At 36.0% G+C, this 23,077-nt stretch overlaps 1 protein-coding gene across 21 annotated transcripts in view; it reads left to right on the forward strand.

The window, feature by feature from the left end:
* Window positions 1-23,077, forward strand: part of ZNF644 (zinc finger protein 644) — a 153,207-nt gene that overhangs the window by 10,589 nt on the left and 119,541 nt on the right. Inside the window, exon 2 of one of the 21 annotated variants that reach the window (XM_038541413.1) lies at window positions 22,361-22,490. The exons of 19 other annotated variants lie outside the window; for them this stretch is intronic. The gene's annotated coding sequence lies outside the window, so the exon portion shown is untranslated. Of the gene's footprint in view, window positions 1-22,360; window positions 22,491-23,077 lie in introns of those variants that run through there. One more of the 21 variants, XM_038541424.1, reaches the window with a different exon arrangement.

Raw genomic sequence — 23,077 nt, forward strand, 5'->3', positions numbered from 1 at the left:
CATACTGCTTTTATAGGGGGGAAAATCCCTGTAGTTCCCCCTGAGCAATAGTAATTTTTGATATTTAAGATGTAAGTTATTTATCTTTATTTGAGTTTGAAAGAGTTCTTAAATTGAATGTATACCATATCTTATAGTAAGATTAAAAGATTTATTTATTTATTTGAGAGAGAAAGAGCATGGGTGGTGGGGAGGGGCAGAGGGAGAAAGTGTTTCAAGCAGACATGGAGCCTAATGCAGGGCTCAGTCCCATGACCCTGAGATCACAGCCTGTCCAAAACCAAGAGTTGGATACTTAACTGACTGTACTACCGAGGCATCCTTTAAACCAGAAGAATTAGAAAAATATGAAAAAATTATAGAAGTAATTAAAAATTGATTTTTGCTCTTTCTAGAGTTTATAAATAGAACAGAATTTGGGAGTTTACAGAGTCTAGGAGTTTAAGATAATATGTTAGTCTTGCTTTAACAAGTTTACATTTTAACCATTCTCACAGTTAATATAGGGTTAACTTGAGTAAAGAAGTTAGTGAGGTTTCTGGCAACAACGTTAAAATGGGGAGGTACATTTGACTGTGTCCAAGTTATCTGTTGAGATATCAGTTAAAGCAAAAGAGAATAGGCTGTTCCCTATTGTCACTGGAAATAGAGATTTCATCCATTATCTCTGAAGTTTGGCATTTGGGTTATTATAAATAGTATGGGTGAGAAGGGATAACAGCAGAACTATCTACTCTGATTATTCTGATGAACTATAGGTATGGGAATAGGAAGCTTCCCTGAAAGCCCTCCCCTGGATTTCTTTCAGCTCTTTCCTGTTTGCCTGTAAACTTCTTGGAAATCGACCCATCCTCACCTTTGTGCGCTGTGCTTGGGTGCAAGGTGAAAAGCAACTAAAAATCACCATGTGTGTGAGCAGAGGCCACAGTTTGAGAGGGATGGGGACTAGAGAACAAAATCGACTATTCCATATACATTGATCCTACTGAAAATGAAAAGTTCATTCAGAAAAGAAATGGAGGAGATAGAGATAATTTCCAGTGGCTGTGATGGAAGCAAAGTCTTTCTTGTGCTGTGTCAGTGAATGCCTTAGTGGTGGCATTGCCATTAAGAGAGACACAAATGGCATCCTAAGTAGATGGCCTTTTAGTGTGATACTGCTTGTCTAACTTCCTCCTGGTGGTTATTATTTTCCAAGGCTTATTCACCAACTTCATGTCAAGTTCAATTACCTGATACCCTTCCAACAGCTTTTTCTTAATGTAACAGGAATTGGTTCTCCTCACTCTTTACAGTTTGGATTAAAAATTTATGATGTGTGGTTTTATGAGTTTTATCTGAGACGTAATAATAGAAACCTTAAACATAAAGGAATGACAAAAATACGAAAACTTTCAAGTTAGTGTCAAGCAAAGGCTAAAATTTTTCTAGGGTAAGGTGGATGAAAAAAGAAATTTTTTAATAAAAAGAACTAAACACTATCAGGCTTGAACTTTTGTGTGATAAACATCATTGAAATGTGAATCGTAGAGTTAAATAGCCTTTCTTTAGAGAAATTAATAACACCAACCTTTTAAATTAAGAGACTTAGATTTATCTCAGAATTTAATAGATCAAATAAAAATTAAGACTATAAAGATTTGTGTGGCAGTATGTTTTTATTTATTGTATGTCAAACTATTTCAAATAGAGCATAAGCATTCTTTTCAAATTCCTGTGAATTTTTTAAAAATTGTGTCTCGGGCTTCAAAGAGAATTTGAAGTTTATTTAAAATTCAAGAATTGAATTGTATCGGCCAATATTTTTTGACTAAAGTATAATAAAACTAAATGTTAAAGCCAAATGGTTATAACTACTTGATGATGAAAACTGTGTCCTACTGGGATTTAAGCCTAAATTTCATACAAATTGGAGATTAACAACAGTGAGTACCTGACATGAAAAAGCAGATGAGATTAGTATTCATTTAAACATGATGGGTTTAAAAACTTTCATTTACTTTGCTATCAAATCCCTAATTGAATTAAGATAGTGGTTTCCTAAAAAAGGCATGGAGTGTCAAGGACAAGAAATGGAAAGTTGATCACAGAAGTAAAACTTGGAAGCTGGAAAGCAGCAAGTAGTAATGAATTTTGTAGATCTGAGAAAACTGAATTTTCTACTACTAGGGAGGCCTAGAATTGGACTGTGGACCCTGGGATGCTTCAGAAATTGGTGGCTTCAGGTGCTTTGAAAGAATTGTCCAAAAGTGTAAAAATAACAAGCAACACTCCTGGTACTAGGAAGGGGTTTCTTCAACTTTCTTCTCTGAAATTCAAATGGAGGATTTCTGTACTTGAGAACTCTACACACAGCTTGGGTTAAGGGTGTCATACTACAGCAAACAAAACAATTGAATAGAAATCTACATGTTGAACCAGCAATTATCCCCAGCCTCTTTTTCTCTACTAAATTCTGAGAACACTTGGTGTCAGGCTCACATACCCCAGATGTGAGACTGGAAGATTAATTCTGTTATATAGCAAACTAATGATCAGGAAAAAAAGACCAACAGATAGTAATAGATGTGAATCCACCCATGGAAATGGCTTAGATTGATCATCCTGCAATGACACTAACCCATTAACACAGGATATCCAGACAGCTTTTATATGTTTCATTTTAAGATATGACATTAAGGATCATTAAATATTTGAAGATAACCCCAGTATAAAAGAGGAAGAGAAACAGTTCAAAAAGAAAAAAAAAAAAAAACTTCAAAGGTTACTGAAATATGTTTGGAAGTAAGATAATTGTATCTTTTTTTCTTTGATAATTGTATCTTTTAAACACGAAAAGATGCTTGCCACATAAAGGCAATCCTCAGAAAACAAAGCAAAGTTCTTAGACATTTAGAATATGAAATAATAGAGGATAGGAAATATGGAATATGAGATACTAATAGAAAAGTTATTAATTAATATTCTTGTAGAAGGTTAGAAGATGAAGTTAAGGGACTCTTCCAGAAGGCAGGACAAAAAGAGATGTAGAAAATAGAGAATGGGGCAGCTGGGTGGCTAAGTGGGTTAAGCATCTGCCTTCAGTTCAGGTCATGATCCTGGGGTCCTGGAATTGAGCCCCATATTGGGCTCCCCACTTGGCGGGGAGCCTGCTTCTCCCTCTCCATACTCTCCTTGCTTGTGCACGTGCGCTCTCTCAAATCTTAAAAAAAAAAAAAAAAAAAAAGAGGATCATACTTGGCAGGTTCAACATGTGAAAGAATTATAGGATGGGAGAAAATGTGTGGAGGAAAATTAATAATTGAACAAAAAACTTGTGTTTTCACATTAAAGGGCTTACAGAATAGAATGCTCAGCATAGTTATTGAAGGAAAAAATACATACCGGAGTACCTCATGGTGAGATTTCAGACACAAGAAATCTGAGGACCCAACAGCTTTCCCATATGGAGCGTATAAAAGAGATTAGGAATCAGTAACAATGGAAAGTGATGGTTATTGGAATAGTGCCTTCAAAATTCTTGAAGGGAAGATACTTCCAAATTACTAATTCTATTGCCTTGCCAAGCTGTCAAGTGTGGGAGTAGGCTAAAATTATGAAACATATGAGGTTGTTAAAATATTACCTACAACTGTACTGTATCTCAGGAAGTGACGAGAGGACATAGACTTTATCAAAATGATGAGTTAAATCAAAAAGAGGGATTGTCCAGGAAATAGGATTTAGTGCCTGATGTAGCAGGTCTGAAGAATGATCAGATCGGGACAAGAGGAAAGAGGATCTAAATGGTATGTCTTTAGAAACATGTGGTGCGTGCACACGTGAAATAGGATTTTTGTGATTTTGCTCAAAAGATACTTAGGGTTTTCTTTTCCTATGTTGTCATAGCTTTGGTCATGAAGGTAATAATGACTTCATAAAGTGAATTAGGAAATGTTCCTTCCTGTTCTATTTTGGGGAAGATTTGAGAAGGATTGGTGTCAGTTCTTTAAACATTTGGTTTAAAGGTAGGTTGCTTTAGAGAATCCATCTAATCCTGGTTTATTTTTGGTAAGTTTTTTAATTAATCGTTTTATTATAGGTCTATTTAGATTTTCTATCTCTTCTTGAATCAGTTTCAGTAGTTTTTTTTTCTAGAAATTTGTTCGTTTTACCTAGGTTATTTGTTGCTATAGAACTGTTCCTAGTATTCCCATATAATCCTTTTTATTTCTTACTATAATGCCAGTAGTAATGACCCTTTTGTCATTCTTGACTGTAATAATTTGTCTTTTTTTTCTTGGTCAGCCTCGCTGAAAGTTTTTAAATTTCATTGATACTTTCAAGGAACTAACTTTTGATTTCACGTATTATTCTGTATTTTCTATTATTAGTCTTATTCATTTAAGCTGTAATCTTTATTACTTTCTTCATTTGGTTGTTTTTGTTTTAGTTTTCTCTTTTTCTGTTTTTCTTAAGGCCAAAGGTTAGGTTATTGAATTGAGGTTTTTTTTTTTTTTTTTTTTTTTTTATTCACCAGTGACACAGAAAGGCAAAGACATAGGCAGAGGGAGATGCAGGCTCCCTGTGGGGAGCCTGATGTGGGACTCAATCCCAGGACCCTGGGATCACACCCTGAGCCAAAGGCAGATGCTCAATGACTGAGCCACCCAGGTGTCCTGAGATTTTTTTTTTTTAATATAGATGTATTGAGCTATAAATTTCCCTTTAAACATTGCTTTGACTTCATTTAAATTTTGGCATGTTGTGCTTTTGTTTTAATCTTAACATTTTATGATCTCCCTGTGTGATTTTTTTGATCTATTATTTAGAGGTTTGTTGCTTAATTTCCACATATTTCCCATATTTCTTTCTGTAATTTCTGTTTTCATGTCCTTGTATTTGGAGAATATACTTTGTATGATTTTATTCCTTTAAAAGTTTTGAGACTTGTATTATAGTCTAACCTATGGTCTGTATTGGAGAATTTTCCATGTACACTTGAGAAGAAAATGTTCTGTTTTGAATAGTGTATTCTGTAGATGTCTGTCAAGTCTAATTTATAGTGTTCTAGTCTTCCATTTCCTTGTGGGGTTTTTTTTGTTTTTTGTTTTTTTTTTGTTCTTTGTTTTTTTTTGGTCTGGTTCTATCCAGTATTGAAAGTGAGGTATATAAGTCTTCAGCTATTTTTATTTGTTTTTGTCTGTTGTCTATTTGGCCTTTCAATTTTGTATGTTTCTATTTCATATATTTTAAGTCTTTATTGTTGGGTTATATATGTTTATAGGTGATCTATAATTTTGATGAATTGACTCTTTTATTATTATAAAATGGCCTTCTTTGTCTCTAATTTTTTCTTTTTCTTTTTTTTTTTTTTTAATTTTTTCTTTCTTAATATCTGTTGTGTCTGCTAATAGTATAGCCTCTCCAGCCTTCTTTTTTTCATTATAGATTGCTTGGTATATTTTTTCCATACTTTTACTTTCAGCTTATTTGAATCTAAAGTGTCTTTGAACCTGTGGTGTATCTCTTTTAGACAACATATAATTGGATTGTGGGTTTTTAACCCTTCTGTCAGTCACAGGTTTTTGATTGGAATGCCTGATTAATTTGCGTTTGATGTAGTTACTGATAAGAGAGAGTTTATGTCTGCTATTTTGTTGTTTTCTGTGTCTTAAGATTTTTTTTCTGTTCCTTTATTCCTCTACTGTTGCCTTCCTTTGTACCAAATGGATTGTTTTCTAGTAACATTTAAGAAGTCCCTTATTGTTTTTTTTTTTTTCATTTTTTTTCTCATTGCAGTAGTTCTGGGAATTGCAGTTAACTTATTTCAGTCTAGTTCAGGTTAATATCAACTTAATTTCAATAATATACAAAAATCTTGCTCCTGTGTAGCTCCATTCCTCCTCCTCCTTTTGTGCTATTACTGTCCTACAAATTATGCTTCTGTGTGTCTTTTAAATCAGATAGAAGAAAAGTTATAAAATTAAAAATTATATTTACCTATCTGGCTACCTTTACTGTGCTCTTCTTCAAGTGGATTCAGATTACTGTCTGTCTATTGTCCTTTCGTTTCAGCCATTAGTATTTCTTGTATGGCAGATCTGGCAACTAGCTATGTCAGTTTTTGTTTATTTTTTGTTTAATGTCTTAACTTCACCTTCATTTTTGAAAAGTAAAGAATTCTTGGTTGACAGTATTACTTTTTCATTACTTTGAATGTCTTCCTATTGCCCTTTGGCTTTTATGGTTTCTGATAAGAAATTAACTATTAATTTTATAGAGGATCTCTGTATGTGACAAATCACTTATCTAATGGCCTTTCAGGCTTCTCTGTTTTCTTTTTTTTTTTTTTTAGGCTTCTCTGTTTTCTGAGTTTATTGTAGTTTTTGAGCTTCTCGAGTAATGAAAAAGTTAGTATTTTTCATTAGTTAGAGGAATTTTTAGTCATTGTTTATTCAGATACTGTTTTTGCCCTTTTCCCTCCTCTCTCTCTTTGGGGCTCCCGTTATGTGTATATTGGCATGCTTAATGGTGTCCCTCAGGCATCTTAGACTCCTGTTTTTTTTCCCTTCTTCATTTGTTTTTCTGTTTTCAGAGTAGATAATCTCAATCTTGAGATCCACTGATTTCTTTCTTCTGCCTACTCAAATCTGCTGCTGAAGACTTCTGGTGAATTTTTTTATTTTAGGTAAATTTTTTTACTTTTCAATTCATTTCTGTTTCACTCTTTTTTATGATTTGTCTCTTTATATTTTGTATTTGTGAGACATCCATTTCATACTTTCCTTTAGTTCATTAGACATAGATTTCCTTTAGTTCTTTGAACACGTTTAGGGTGATTTGTAAACATTGCCTAGCAAGTCTGATGTCTGTTTCGTTGGATAGTTTCTACTAACTGCTTTTTGTTTGTTTTCCCATGTGTATGAGCCATTCTTTCTTATATATGTGTTTTTAAGGCTTTTTTGTTGTTGAAAACTACATTTTAAATAATGTGGCAGTTCTGATAATCAGATATTCTCCCCATCCCAGTGCTTGTTGTTGTTAACCATTTGTTGTTCATTGAACTAATAAACAGTTTTTTTAAACAAATTCTGTATAATCTGTATTCTTTATCATGGGTGGCCACTGAAGTCTACTCAGTTAGCTTAGTGGTCTGATAGTTCGACAGAGATGTCCTTAAATGCCTGGAATCAGTTAAATCTCCCAGTCTCAATATTCAGAATGGAATTTTGTAATTTTGCCTCACTCTTCACTTCCTGCTTATGCAGAGCTTCTGGTTAGCCAGAGGTGAGTGGTTAGGGCCTTCTCAGGCCTTTCTTGAGCATATGCACATCCCTGTGCTTACAACTGACTATATTCTCAGGAATATATTACAGCTTTTCTTAGCATCCAGCTTTTATTTTTAAGCTCTTTGGTTAGCTTATTATTTGTCTCAGCTGTTAGCCACTCCCTTGGTCAGCTGCAATATGAAACAATTGCCTCTAATAGTTTTTTGACAAATAACCTTGGGGAAAACTTTTGTTTTGTTTTTGCATTGGGTGAGCTCTTAGGATAGCTTTGCAGGAAGGTGCCTGGGTGGCTTAGTCAGTTAAGTGTCTTACTTTGGCTCAGGTCATGATCCTCCGGTCCTGGGAGCAAGCCCCACATCGGGTTTCCTGCTCATTGGGGAGCCTACTTCTCCTCCTCCTGCTTGCTGCTTTCTTGCCCTCTGTGTCAAATAAATAAAATATTTTTTAAAAAAATCGTTTTAGGAGTAGAGTCTTCCAAGAAACCACCAACATGTCAAATAATGACAGTCCTCTGGGAATGGTAATGTAGTAGAGGTGATCCCACCCTCTTGGGCACCCCACCCCCTCCAACCTGGCCTCCACCCCCATATAGCTGCTGGCTATGGTTTTCACTAGGCTTGTGGACTGTTGACTTTTTTTTTCTTTTTAATTTTATTTAGTTATTCATGAGAGACACATACGCAGAGAGAGAAACAGACTCCCTGTGGGGACCTTGATGTGGGATTCACAACCTGAGCCAAAGGCAAATGGTCAACTGACTGAACCACCCAGGCGCCCAGACTATTGACTTCCAAAGCTACTGTAAAACTAGAGTGGGAGAAGGGGAATAGGACGAAATAAAATGTCACAAAGTTTGCTAGTCTTAATCAGGATTTAGCCATCTTTCTTGAATAAATTTTCCCCAGATTGAGGCAAGACTTTGGTTAATTTCTCGTTTGGAAAATGTTGACTTTATTTTTGCCATTGTTCTTGTTGGTTTAATGGAGATGATGTTTTTCAAACGTCCTTATTTTGATATTTCTTGCTATATCTTACTGTTTAGTTTTGAGAGTTCTATTTTAGATTAGAGACTTTTTTTTTTTTAATTGGTGTTCAATTTACTAACACAGAATAACCCCCAGTGCCCGTCACCCATTCACTCCCACCCCCCGCCCAGATTAGAGACTTTGTTAGGTAGTTTGCAAATATTTTCTCCAACTCACTTGTTTTTTAATCCTCTTAACAGGATCTTTCACAGTAAATAAAAGATTTTTGTTTTGATGAAGTCCACTTTATCACATTTTTTCTTTTATGGATCATGCTTTTGGTGTTATTTCTAAGAATTCTTTCTCTAGGTCTAGATCCTGATGATTTCGTTTCTAGCTTGTATAGGATTAATATTTTTACATTTTACATTTAAATCTATAGCATTTTAGATTAACATTGCTATAGAGTGTGAGATTTGTTGATATTCTTTTTTTTTCTTTATTTTCAGTTACTCCAGCACCAGTTGTTGAGAAGACCTTTTTTTTCCCCATTGAATTACATTTTTTACCTTTGTGAAAAGTCAGCTAGCCATTCCCATGTAGGGCCTTGTGAGGAGGTTATAGAAAATATAGAAGGAATACAAGAGAGTTAATTTTCCTATGTAGGAGGCAATTAGATCCAAAATGTAAAGCCGGTATAACCAAGTTATTTAAAAATCAGATGGGGGAAGGCTGGCTAGAGAAGAGGTAGTGGGTAGTGCTGGTTTTCCTAACAAGCTTTATTTGATTCTTGAAATACACATTTGTATAATTTTAATTAAAAACAATACTATAGCATAATGTCAGTGCTTTGCTTGGGGGAAAATTCAAAGCCTTAAATGTCTATATTATTAATTTTGAGATGTTTTTAGTGTAGAAAATTAAAATTAGAATAATGCATGGTAAAAAAAAAATGCACAACTTCAGAATTCAAAAGCACATACCTCCTTAATGAACTCCTAGTCAATGAAAACATTGCTGTAGTTCCTCTGTTCCTTTCCAGTCAAACCTCCCCCTTTGTCCTTGGGAGACTACCATGTTACCTTTTATAGTAGTCACCTTTTTGTTTTATATTTTTACTACTTTTTGAACTATATATTGTTTTCTTATTAATGAAATTTATATAAATGAGTCTTGGCATTCCCAGCATTGTTTGTGAGATTCATTTCTATTTTTTTCATGTGACTATAGTTCATTCAATTTCATTGCTGTGCAGGCATACCTCATTTAATTGCACTTTGTTGAGCTTTGCAAATAGTGTGGATTTTTTGTTTTTTGTTTTTGCTTTTGTGTGTGGTTTTTTGTTTTTGTTTTTGTTTTTGTTTTTTTTTACAAATTTAAGGTTTGTGGCAACCCTGTATCTAGTAAGTCTGTTGGCACCATTTTTCCAACAGCTCTTGCAGCATTGCTCACTTCATGTCTTTTTGGTAATTCTTGCAACATTTCAAACTTACTAATTATATTTCTTATGGTGATCTGTGATCAGTAATTTTATAATTTTTGATGTTACTATTAAAATTATTTTGGGGTGCCACAAACCACAGCCATATAAGATGGCAAACTTAAATATTGTGTTCTGACTGCTCCACTGACTGACTGTTCCCCCATCTCTCTCCTTTGACTTGGGCCTCCCTGTTCCGTGAGACACAACAATATTGAAAGTAGGCCTATTAATAACCTACAATGGCTTCTAAGTTTTTAAGTGAGAGGAAAAGTTGTATGTGTCTCTCTTTTTTTTTTTTTTTAGATTTTTTTTATTCATGAGAGACACACAGAGAGAGGCAGAGACAGAGGGAGAAGCAGGCTACCTGTGGGGAGCCCAATGCAGGTCTCAATCCCAGGACCCCAGGATCTTGACTTGGGCTAAAGGCAGATGCTCAACCACTGAGCCACCCAGGTGCCCCGCACATCTCTCACTTTAAATCAGAAGCTTAAAAATTATTAAGCTTAGTAAGGAAAGCTCATCAAAGGCTGAGATAAGGCCGAAGGCTAGGCCTCTTATAACAGTCAAGGTGGTGAATGCAAAGGAAAAGTTCTTGAAGGAAATTAGAAGTGCTACACGTGAACCCATGAATTATGAGAAAGTGAAACAGCCTTATTGCTGATTTAGGGAAAGTTTCAGTGGTCTGGATAGAAGATCAAACCAGCCACAATATTCCCATAAGCCATAGCTTAATCCAGAGCAAGGCCCTAACTCTTCAATTCCGTAAAGACTAACAGAGGTGAGAAGACTGCCGAAGAACTGTTTGAAGCTGGCAGAGTTTGGTTTATGAGGTTTAATGAAAGAACCTTCTTTAGAACATAAACGGGCAAGGTGAAGCAGCAAGTTATTCAGAAGGTATTTAGCTAAGATAATTAACAAAGGTGGCTACACTAAACATTTTTAATGTAGACAAAGCAGCTTTCTATTGGAAGAAGATGCCATGTAGGACTTTCATAGTTAGGAAAAGCCAATGCTTGGCTTCAGACCTTCAAAGAGCTGGCTGATGCAGCTGGTGACTTTAGGTTGAAGCCAGTGCTCATTTACCATTCCAAAAGTCTTAGGGCCCTTAAGAATTGCACTGAATCTACTCTGCCTGTGCTGCATAAATGGAATAACAAAGCCTGATTGACAGCATATTTTTTTAATAGTACGTTTCACTGATTATTTTAAGCCTACTGTTCAGACCTACTGCTTAGAAAAAGATTCCCTTGTAAATATTACTGCTCACTGACAGTGTTCACTGACAAAGATGTACAGTGAAGTAAAAGTTGTTTTCATGCCTGCTAACCCAATATCCATTCTGCAGCCCGTGGTTCAAGGAGTAAATTCAAGTTTCACGACTTCTTATTAAGATGTACATTTTGTAAGACTGTAGCTGCCATACATAGGGATTCCTCTGATAGATGTGGACCAAAGTAAGTTGAAAACCTGGATTCACCATTCTAGATGCCATTAACATAATTTATGAAAAGTGGTCAAGATAAAAACATGTACAGGAATTTGGAAAAAGTTGAATTCAACCCTCATAGATGACTTGGAGGGGCTCAGGACTTCAATGGAGGCAATAACTGCAGATGTGGTGGAAATAGCAAGAAAACCAACGGAAGATGTGACTGGATGGCTGTAGTCTCTTCATAAAGTTTGAATAGTTTGAATGGATGAAGAATTCAAGGATGAGCAAAGAAAAAAAGTTCTTTTTTCAGATGGAATCTACTCCTGGTGATGCTGTGAAGACAGCTGAAATGACAAAGGATATACATAATACAAACACTTAGTTGATAAAGCAACAACAGGCTTTGAGAGGATTTGGCTCCAATTTTGAAAAAAGTTCTATGGGTAAAATGTTATCAAACAGCACCAGATACTACAGAGAAATAGTTCATGAAAGGAAGAGTCCATAGATGTGGCAAAGTTCATTGTTGTCTTATTTTAAGAAATTGCCACAACCCCCTAATCTTTATGATTCACCACCCTGATTCGTTAGGAGTCATAAGCATTGAGGCGAGGGTGCCTGGGTGGCTCAGTTGGTTAAGTGTCTGCTTTTAGCTCAGGTCACGATCCCAGGATCTTGGGATCAAGCCCCACATCGGGCTCCCTGCTTGGCAGGGAGCCTGCTTCTCTCTCTCTCTCTCTCTCTCCTACCCCCCCGCCCCCCGCTTGTTCTCTCTGACAAAATCTTTAAAACAAAAACATTGAGGCAAGAGCAGCAAAAAGATTATGACTTGCTGATAACCCAGAAAATGGTTAGCCTTTTTTTAGCAATAAAATCTTTTAAAATTAAGGTATGTAATTTTTAAAAGACATGATGGTATTTCATACTTAATAAACTGCAATATAGTGTAAACACAACTTTTATACGCACTGGGAAACCAGAAATTCATCTGATTGCTTTATTACGATTTTCCTTTATTGTAGCAGTCTGGAACCATACCCATATCTCTCAGGTATGCCTGTACAGTATAGTACATTATATGAATAGCCCACAATTTACTCATTCTGTTACTGATAGAAATTTGGATTGTCTCTACTTGGTAGGCTTTTCTGAAAAATGCTGCTTGGTATTTCCTTGTACATGTCTCCTAGTACACACAGGCACAGATTTATATTTGGTAAATATCTGGGAGTTTAATAGCTTGGTTTTAGAGTGTATTTGTGTTTAATTTCAGAAGATTAAAAAAATTTTTTTCCTGAAAGTGTTTTGTGACAATTTACAGTCTCATCAACACTTTTGTACTGCATCTTTAACATCTTCACCAACATTTTGTACTGTTAATCTTTAATTTTAGTCATTTTAGTGGATGTGTAGTGGTTTTATTTCCCATTTCCCTGATTCCAAATGTAATTGAACACTTTAATACATTTGCTAGGTTTTATAAATATTTGAAAAGAATGTGTGTTCTGTAGGTTTTTGGGTACAGTATTTATATGGGTCAAGTCAGTTTTATTAAGCATGTTGTTTAAAACTTCTGTATCCTCACCAATTTAGATGCAGCATGTTGAGATGTATTAAAATCTGTTACTATGGATTTGTCTTTCTTGTGTTGCTGCCCATTTTTGCAAATTTAGAATTGTTTAATGTTTCTGATGAGTTGAACGTTTTATCATCATTATTTCTCCTTGTGTTTGGTAATGCTCTTTGCAATCTACCTTAACTGATAGTAATATGGCTACGTGGGCTTTGTAGTTAGCATTTGGGTGGTCTCCCCTCAACTTTTTTTTTTTTTAAGATTTTTTTTTTTTTAAGATTTTATTTATTTATTCATGAGAGACAGAGAGAGAGGCAGAGACATAGGCAGAGGGAGGAGCAAGCTCCATGCAGGGAGCCTGATGACGTGGGACTCGATCCTGGGTCTCCAGGACCACACCCCGGGCCAAAGGCAGTGCTATCGCTGAGCCACCCGGGCTGCCCTTTTTTAAAGATTTTATTTATTTATTTGACATAGAGAAAGAGCACAAGCAGGGGGAACGGCAGGCAGAGGGAGAGGGAGAAGCAGGCTTCTGCTGAAGGGGGAGCCTGATGTGGGGCTCTATCCCAAGATCCTGGGATCATGACCTGAGCTGAAAGGTAGACACTTAACCCACTGAGCCACCCATGTGCCCCACCCCCCAACCTTTATTTTAAAATTTTCTAAAAAAATAAAATAAAATTTTCTGTGCCTTTTTGTTCCGTAACTGTTTCATGTATCCACCATATCATTGTTTTTCTTTCAATCTGATCTAACACTTCATATTTTAATTATAAAGTTTATTTAGATTTCATATAATTGTTGATGTATCGGGGCCTAAATATACAATCTAATATGCTTTCTATATATTCTTTTGTGTTCTTTTTCTCACCTTTCTTGTTGTCTTTTTGGATTAAGTAGTTTTATTCTCTCCTTCCCCTGTCGTTTTTTTTTTTAACTCTGTTTTGTCTGCTACGCCCAAGTCTCATTTTTATCTGAAAATACCTTTTTTTATTCACCTTCATTTTGAATGATAGTATTGCTGTATATAGAAGATGTTGCTCTAGTATGTCCCATTTTTTCTGATGATGTCAGACATTACTTGTATTGTCATTTCCTAAATGTAGCCATTTTTCTCTGGCTGATCTCAACGTTTTGTCGTCGGCCTTTCAAGGCTTGACAGTGATATGTAGAAATGGTTCTTTATGTTTATCCTACTTGGGTTTGTTGAGATTCTTGGATCTGTAAATTAATGTTTCCTATCATCTGAGTTATTTTGGCTATTATTTCTTCAACAAACATTATTTTGAACCTTTTTTATTCTTTCCTGTTGCTTCTTGTATGTCCATGTTCAGTTGGGTTATATTTATGTTGAATTGCCTGGTGCTGGTGTGAGACTGTTAATTTTTTTCATCTATTTTACTTTCTGTTCTCTGGACAGCTTTATTGCCATATTTCAAGCTTACGGATTGTTCTGCTACCTCTCATCACCCCCTTCTGTTGAATTTTTAAAATTTATTTATTTATTTATTTATTTATTTATTTATTTATTCATTCATTCATTCATTCATGAGAGACACAGGCAGAGGGAGAAGCAGGCTCCACACAAGGCGCTGCGCCCAATGTGGGACTCAATCCAGGACCCTGGGATCACATCTTAAGCTGAAGGCAGACGCTCAACCGCTGAGCCACCCAGGTGTCCCTGAATTTATTTCAGTTATTTTACTTTTCAGCTTTCTTTTTCATAGTCTCTATCAATTCTTTGACTTTATTTTCTTTTAATATTATAGTATGGTTAAAATAGCTGCTTTGAATCTATATGCTAACCCGTTAACATTCAGGGTACTCAGGGTCAATATCAGTTGGCTCCCCCTTTTTCCTCAGTATGGTATAATTTTTGCTTGAAAACTGGACATTATGAATATGTTTTAGTGATGCTAGTTTCTATTAATGTTCTTCTGGGAATTGTTGGGTGAAATTTATAGTCTGATTTTGATGCTTACCCTGTGATTTTCTAGCTTTTAGGGATTCCACTAATTTCCTGGACTTGGGTTCTGTCCTCTGGCACTTCAGCCTTCTAAGGCTTCAGCTTCCTGTTGCCCAAACTATGCACACTTGAGTAATTCACCCTTTTGAAAAAGCATCAGTAGTACAGCTCTGTTTTTCAAGTGTAAAATTTCTAGCTCCTGCTAACTTTTTCCCCTTCATCCCTTCAGTTCTCTGTGCATACATAGTTTATCAGCCATCCACTGATAGGGGCAAAGTTTATTTTTATTTTCATTTTTTTAAAGATTTTATTTATTCATTCACAACAGACACAGAAAGAGAGAGGCAGAGACACAGGCAGAGGGAGAAGCAGGCTCCATGCAGGGAGCCTGACGTGGGACTTAATCCGGGGTCTCCAGGATTGCACCCCGGGCTGAAGGCAGCGCTAAACCGCTGGGCCACTGGGGCTGCCCTGGGACAAAGTTTATACTGAGAATTCTCATTTCACTGCTTCTCTGGTTCTCTCACTGCCATGTTCTCTCATTTAAATTTCCATTTAAATTTTCAGCTGCCTTTCCAGGCCTAAATTCTGAGTCCTATGGTGATACCTTTTTCCAGAGATGATTTTTGTTTGCTTGTACCACACCTGGGGTCTCCAGCAGCCTGGGATTACTTTAATTAAATTTTAGGGATTAAAGTTTTTTTGTTTGTTCACCTAAATAATCTTTAGGTACATGCAATGACTTGTTTACTTCTGGCTCACTAGAGTTTAGTCCTTTGGGGTCTCAGCTCAAATAATGGGCAAGATTTAGTATGGTTCCCACCATTTCTGAACCTTGCATTCCCCTTTTGGTTCCGTTAACTCTGTAACAATGTCAGAAATCCATTTCTCACCTGCCCCATCTAGATTGGCAAAAATCCCCAAGGCAAAAGCATCTTTGGATGCTGGTTAGTTTTTGTTTTTTAAGATTTTATTTGAGAAAGAGAAGAGTGAGCACAAGTTGGGGGTGGGAGAGGAATGGTGGAGAGAGAGGAAGAAGCAGACTCTCCACTGAGCAGGAAGCCTGATGAGGGGCTCAGGCTCAATCCCAGGACCCTGAGATCATGATCTGAGCCAGAGGCAGCCACTTAACCAACCAAGGTACCCCATGATGCTGGGTTTGTATCTGGTAGGTTTCCATCCTTTCTTAGACTTTGACCTGGTCCTTCTTTACTGCTGTGTCAGCTTTTTGGTGCCTTCAGAGTGATTGTTTTTAATATTTTGTTCAGTTTCTCTAGTAGGTATCAAAGGGGATTGATAAGCATTTACTGCTCTGCTACTACTACAGTTATTTCAGGAATGTTTGGATTCATAAGTGCATATGATTCATCGTGATAATGTTTATATCTCTTGGCTTGGGTTTTTTCTGTGGTGGCTTCATTCCTAAATAAGTTAGGAAGTGGCAGAGATGGCCACTGGCTGCTCCAACATACATAATTCTCATAGCTGTTACTTCTAATGAAGAGTGTACCTTTCCTAATACTTGGAATATCCTGAGAAGGATTTTTAATTTGCCACTCTGGCCTACATTCTCATCCGTGAACAAATTACTGTGGCTACCTGAGGAATTCTCGTCAGCCTGGGTATCACTTGTTCGTCCCTCAGTCCAGGGCCCTGTGATTGCCACCACTGTAACAGTTGAGTTAGAGTGTTTTATTAATGGGCAATCAGAATATCATATTCTGTATATTGGCAAATTGAACACCAATAAAAAAATAAATTTATTATTAAAAACATAAATAGGAAAAAGAATATTAGATAAGATAGCAGATTTTTCTGTAATAGTGTTCATAGATTTTTGGAATATCCTGAAAAATTTCATTATATAGTTGAATCTAGTAAAGCTGTCTAGCAACAGAATTTCACAAAAAATAATAGTTGGCTCATAACATGATTTGTAAAAATGATTTTGCTCAGTTTATATGTGTCTTGAGATTGACAAGCTGACAGGATGTTTTGTAGAGTCACTGCTAATAAAACAGTAAAAGAGACTTTTTTTATGTCTCTTTTTCCCTTGCCTTCATAATTGAGATCTAGACCAATTATTAATCTAAAATAACTTGTTAGCTATTACTGTGTAACAGATTACAGCTTGGTGGTTTAAAACACATTATTAAAACAAGTCTGTGAGTCAGCTCAGCATTATTTCTGGTCTTGGTTAGGCTCATTTATGAGTCTCTATTTAGCAGTGTAGGAGTATGGCTTTGCTGCTCTTGGCTGGGTTCTCTAGGATGGCCTGTGCAATATTTGGGCTCTCATTATCCTCCAGCAGATTAGACTGGACTTGTTCTTATGGTGGTGGTAGGATTCTAAGGGCAGAAGTATGCAGGGTCTCTTGAGGTGTAGCTCGGAATTTGCAAACTGACATGCGTTGCATTCTATTGGTCTTTCTTAAAAGGAAACCTGGAGTTAAAGGGTAGGGGAAAACATTACCTCTTGATGGGAGAAACTGCAAAGCCTCATTGCCAAATGCATGGATAATGGGGTAGTTTGAAATTGGAGTTATTTTTGCAGACGTATTTTTTATTCATGCTGTAAAATTAATTTTCTATGTTCTAGATTGAGCACTATTATATATTTCAGTAGGAACTGTGTTTGAGTATAGAAGTTTAGGCAAGTATAAATTAAATACATCAATCTGTTTGGAGGCCCAGATGACTCTAGTTACACGTGTTTTGTAAGATACATCTGATGATATATTGGAAGCATTGTTCATGCATTGAATTACCAATTGTAATTGTAGTACCATTGGTAGGTGTTGAAAGATGATTCATTTCTACATCTATTCTTTTTTGGTTATAAACGACAATGTTCTTTTTCATTATTACTGTATCTTCTTTAATTTGAGATTTCATTATTTTCCCAAGTTTACTAATATTTGCATATTGAGATCTTAAGCAGATTTGTCAAAATATAATTGACATACAATAAATCTTATGTTTTATGTGTACAATTTGAATAGTTTGATATCTATATATACCCATGAAACCATCACCACGATCAAGATAATAAACATATCCTTTACCCTCAAAATTTCATTGTACCCCTTTTTAATTCTTTCATATTTATTACTCCTCCCTTTATACAATATATAATCTTTTTGTCTATATTTTTTTCACTCATCATAGTTATTTTCAGATTCATCTACATTGCATATATCCTTACTTCACTCTTATTTATTCCATTATAAAGCTATAATGTAAGGGTTCACATGTTGGTGGATGTTTTCTCCTTCACCTTTTGGCTATTACAAATAAAGGTGAACATTTGTTAAGTTTTTATGCAAACATATGCTTTCATTTCTTTGGGTAAATGCCTAGGAGTGGAATGATTGGATCATACATGGAGTAGGTGTATATTTGACCCGTTAAGAAATGGTGAAACTTGGGATGCCTGGGTGGCTCAGCGGTTGAGTGTCTGCCTTTGGCTTAGGGCGTGATCCTGGGGTCCAGGATTGAGTCCCACATCAGGCTCCCTGTGAGGAGCCTGCTTCTTCTGCTTGTGTCTCTGCCTCTCTCTCTCTGCATCTCACGAATAAATAAATAAAATCTTAAAAAAAAAAAGAAATGGTGAAACTTTACAAAGTAATTGTACCATTTATTTTCCTGTATGAGTGTATGAGCATTTCAGTTCCTTCACACATTTACCAACATGTGGTATGATTGGTTTTACTAATTTTAGCCATTCTTGTATAGTGATAGCTCATCATGGCTTAAGTTTGAGTCTTCTAATGACAATTAATAGTGAGTGTATTTTCATATACTTCTCATTCATATATCTTTGGTTAAAGAATTCACCAGAAGATTGTTGCTTCAGGTCTTCTGCCCATTTTGTAATTGGGTTGTTTTGTTTTAATTGAGGTTTTAAAAATGAATTTATTGAGAAATAATTGACATGAAGTACACAATTTAAGTATACAGTGTAATGTTTGAGGTATGTATACACTTAGGAAGCTATCACCATACAAACGAGATACTAAATAGATTTATCACACCTGAAAGTTTCCTCATGCCACTTTGTGATTTCTTCCCTTCTGAGCCACATTCCCCTTTTGGGTCTGTCTTTCAAAAGCATTTAGTCTAGGGTTACTCTAGGCAGTGCTATCTGGATTTAGGTGTCTGAAGGAAACAGGTCTTATTTTTGGCTTTGTATGAGTCTAGGGCAATAATTCTTGTCATCCTTTTGAGTGGCTCTTTCCTTGGCCTTGGCTTGTTTTAATACTTAGGGATGTTCTCGCTCTGTGCAGTTGTCTTCTCTCTGGTACTCTGCTCTGCAATCCCTAGCTGTCTTAGTTTTGGACTTCCAATTCAGTCTCCTCAACTCGGGGAAACCACCAGATTCTCTCCCTGGGTACTCTCCCCAGGTGAGGGTCTGTAGTAAGTTCAGAGTATTGGAGGTTTTACCTCATCTGTTTCCCTTCCCTTAGGGTTCATCCTCGGTGTTTTCCTGTCTGATATCTGAAAACTGTTGTTTCTTATATAGTTCTGGTTTCTTAGGCTTAACAGATGGAGGGCAGACTCAATCCCTGTTACTCTATCTTGATCTTTGTATGTACTTTTTTTCTGGGTGTTTATTTTTTAAATGGTGCTAAAAAAACGTTAAATTTACTATCTTAACCATTTTTAGTGTACAGTTCAGTAGTGTTAAGGATATTCACATTGTTATGCAGCAGATCTCTGGAACTTTTTATTTTGCAAAACTGAAACTCTGTACCCATTATTTTTTTTAAATTTTATTTATTTATGATAGTCACAGAGAGAGAGAGAGAGAGAGAGGCAGAGACACAGGCAGAGGGAGAAGCAGGCTCCATGCACCGGGAGCCCGATGTGGGATTCGATCCTGGGTCTCCAGGATCGCGCCCTAGGCCAAAGGCAGGCGCCAAACCGCTGCGCCACCTAGGGATCCCACTCTGTACCCATTAAATTCTAATTTTATCACCCCTCACTTCCAAACTTTGGTAACAGCCTTTTCACTTTTTTCCCCCCCTCTGATTTTGACTATAAATACTTCATATGAATGGACTCATACAGTGTTTATCCTTTTGTGATTGGCTTATTTTACTTAACATAACGTTCTCAAGGTTCACCCTTAATGTAGCTTGTGGTTGGATTTCCTTATTTTTAAAGGCTGCATAGTATTCCATTCCAATGTTCCATGTATGTACCACATTTTCTTTATTCCTCTGTTGATGAACTTCAGCTTGTTTCTGCCATTTGGCTATTGTGAATAATGCTGCAATGAGCATGGGTATGTAAATCTGTCTTTGAGATACCACTTAGAATTCTTTTGAATATATGCCAGGACTGGGATTGCTAGATCATAGGGCAATTCTATTTATAATTTGTTTATATATTTATTTATTCATTTGAGAGAGTGCACATGAGCAAGCAGGGGGAAGGGCTGAAGAAGGGGGGAAGCAGAGTCCCCACTGAGCTTGGAGCCTCACATGGGGCTTAATCTCAGCACTCTGAAATCATGACCTAAGAGTCAAGATGTTTAATCAACTGAGTCACCCAGACATTCCTGAAAATTAGATTTTCATAATCTTGTTTTCCATATTGGTCATTATTAGTATATAGAAATGCAACTGATCTTCACATGCTGATATTCTGAAATTTTGCTAAAATCATTTAGTTAATTTTTTTTAACAGTCTTTAAGATTTTCTACATAAAAAATCATGTTATTTGCAAACAGATAATTTTACTTCTTCCTTTCCAATTGGAGATCATTCATTTCCTTTTTCCTATCTGTTTGCTCTATTACTTCAGTACCATATTGAGTAGAAATAGCAAGAGTAGGTATACTTGAGGTGCCGGGCTGGCACAGTTGGTGGAGTGTACAACTCTTGATCTTGTCGTTGTGAGTTAGAGCCCCACATTAGGTGTAGGAATTACTTAAAAATAATTTTTTTTTTTTTTAAAGAGCCATCCTTACTTTCTTAATCTTTGAGGAAAAGCTTTCCATCTTTCACTATTGAGTATGTTAGCTGTAAGCATTTCCCAGGCAGTTTTTCTTACATTGAGGTATTTTTCTTCTATTCTTAGTTTGTTGAGTGTTTCTGTCATTAAAAGATATTGGATGTTGATAAATGCATTTTTTGCACCAATTGGGATGATCATGTGGTTTCTATCCCTCATTCTGTTAATATGGTATATTACATTGATTTTCATTATAAATCCACCTTGATCAGTGTGTAGAATTCTTTTAATGTGCTATTAAGTTTGATTTTTAGTATTTTATTGCAGATTTTTGCTAAGTATTCATCAGGTATATTGATCTGTAGTTTTCTCATTGTGTCCCCGTACTCACCTAAACAGTACCCCAGTTTTTTATACTTTTCAGGTATGGATTTAAAAACTACTTCCTATCAAACTTCATTATAAATTCTCCTTTAAAAAATATGTTTACAGTGACCTAGTTTGACTCTCTGGGGGAACAAATGCAATTAAGAGGCCTTTTTTTCTTGGACTTTGAAATCTAACTGAACAGAGCAAGATAAAAAAAGAATGAAAGTCAGAGTTAGTTACTGTCTTTGTGTGGTGTTAGTGTATTGTGGTAAAGTATACATATAATATTTAACATTTTAAGCATTTTAAAGTATAGGTAAGTGGTATTAAGTGCATTCACATTGTTGTGCAAACATGTATATCCTTTGTATTAGTCTGCTAGGGCTGCAATAACTTGAATAACTTGGTGGTTTAAACAACAGAAATTTATTTTCTCACAGTTCTGGAAGCCAGAAGTTCAAGATTATGGTATGGTGTTAGGTTTGTTTGAGGCTTTTCTCCTCAAGATTTTCTTTTATTTCCTCATGCATTTCCTCTGTGCCTGCATCCTTGGTGCCTTTTTCTTATAAGGACACTACTCATATTAAATTAGGGCCCCATCCTTATGTCATCATTTGACCTCAGGTAACCTTTATGAAGGCCCTTTCTCCAAATAAACACCTTTTATGTAGTACTTCTAATTTATTTCTTGGAGAACCTGACGTCATCAGTATAGTCATTTATTATTCCTCTGAAAATTACCACAAACTAGGTGGCTTAAAACAACAAACTTACTCCAACAGTTATAAAAGCCAGAAGTCTGAAATCAGTATTACTGGACAGAAATCAAGGTGTCAGCAGGGTTATTCTCTCCAGAAATTCAAGGGAGAATCCATCCCTTGCCTCTTGCAATTCTGGTGGCTACTGACATTCCTGACTATAGCTGCAATCTTCAAGGCCGGTGTTTTCAAATCTCTCTCAACTCTGTCTTCGCCTTTTCTGTGTATAGTCAAATTTCTCCATCCCCTCTGTATAAGAATACATGTGGTTGTACTTAGGGCCCACCCAGATAATCCAGGATAATCTCTCCATCTCAAAATTTTTAATGTAAACATATCTGTAAAGACTTTTCTTTTGGGGGGAGGGGTCATATAAGGTAATATTCACAGGTTCTAGGAATTAGGATGTAGATTCTCTTGCAGGGCCGCTTTTTTCATCCTTTCACACTCAGCAATTCATGGTAGATATTTGGTGCTCTCATTTTGATTTGTAGTTTAGCTTGCAGTAGGTCACGATATCCAGTTCTGGGTCTGTAAATACTGGTGGCAGTGGGTGGCTGAAGAGAATATTCTCATCTCTTCTAGACGTTATACAGAGAATTCCAGGTCTGTGGTTCTTCGTGTGTGGTCCTGGAAATAGCATCACCTTAGGAACTTAATAGAAGTGGAAATCATTGGACTCCAACTTAGAACTACCTAATCAGGAACTCTGAGGGTGGGGACTAACAGTCTGTATATAACAAGGTGTCCAGGCGATGCTAATGTGTGCTCAAGTTTGAGAAACGCTTTTCTAGGTTATTGACATTATTAGTTTTAATAACCATATTCACCTTTTTCTCCAGCTCTTTTCTGCTTAAGTCTAATACTTCAATGAGTCTAGGATTTATAGTCCGCAAACTTTATTTTCTGTAGGGATGCAAACGTGTAGTACCAAAATCTTGGTATTGATGATCAGTGAAATTAATTCAGCTCGATAAAAGTTTGCGCTGGGCTGATTTTTGTCAGTTGTATTTTTACTTAGATGTAGTAATTTCATAAAGTAATGTTACTAGATTCAGAAGTGATAGGAATTTTTTTTTTTTTAGTCCTGGAAATGTGAATTAAACTCATTAGCCTGAATTTTACTTATTTTCTAAATCTCTGTAAATTTTGGGATACAGCACAAAATTTCTAATGTTTCATTCAGCCTATATTGTTGTACTTTTACTCTGTGCCACCTACTGACAATGCTGAAATGAATTGAATGAATTCTTTTCCTTGGTGTGTCCACACTGTATGTAGTTTAGAAAACACACAAGTAAA

Source organism: Canis lupus, chromosome 6 (genome assembly GCF_011100685.1).
Source record: "Canis lupus familiaris isolate Mischka breed German Shepherd chromosome 6, alternate assembly UU_Cfam_GSD_1.0, whole genome shotgun sequence".
Classification (NCBI taxonomy): Eukaryota; Metazoa; Chordata; class Mammalia; order Carnivora; family Canidae; genus Canis; species Canis lupus.